The sequence below is a fragment of the Buceros rhinoceros genome, unplaced genomic scaffold (genome assembly GCF_000710305.1).
Source record: "Buceros rhinoceros silvestris isolate BGI_N320 unplaced genomic scaffold, ASM71030v1 scaffold32348, whole genome shotgun sequence".
NCBI classification, from domain to species: Eukaryota; Metazoa; Chordata; class Aves; order Bucerotiformes; family Bucerotidae; genus Buceros; species Buceros rhinoceros.
The window spans coordinates 20,944-21,481 of record NW_010426810.1 but is presented as its reverse complement, the minus strand read 5'-3'; positions in this window follow the sequence as shown (position 1 = coordinate 21,481).

The window sequence follows — 538 nt, the reverse complement described above, 5'->3', positions numbered from 1 at the left end:
GCTGCCCCCACCCGCAGCCCTCGCCTCCGTTTTACAGCCCGGCCGACATCGGGCAATTAATGACCGAACTGGAACCTACCAGCTGGGCAAGAGTGACGATGGGGAGAAGAGCTGGCGGAGCGTCGCGGAAAAAAAACCCGCTCCCGACTGGGGGGGAAGTGGTATTATTTTAACGTTGGTAATTTATGGTACTTGGAGGCCGGCGTTATTTGTTAACTTGGTGTTGCAAACACCTTCTGAAGCGCCTGCCTGCTCGCCCAGGCGGTGAGAAGAGCCACTCCAGCTTCAGCTCCTGCTCCGTGAGTCACATTTTCAGCACAACCAGAGGCAGGAATTTGATAAATAAATAAATAAATAGCGTTTTGTGTGCATTTTTTTTTTTTTGAAAAAATAGAAGAGCCACTCCAGCTTCAGCTCCTGCTCCGTGAGTCACATTTTCAGCACAACCAGAGGCAGGAATTTGATAAATAAATAAATAAATAGCGTTTTGTGTGCATTTTTTTTTTTTTGAAAAAATTCTCGCCTAAATATTCCCTCA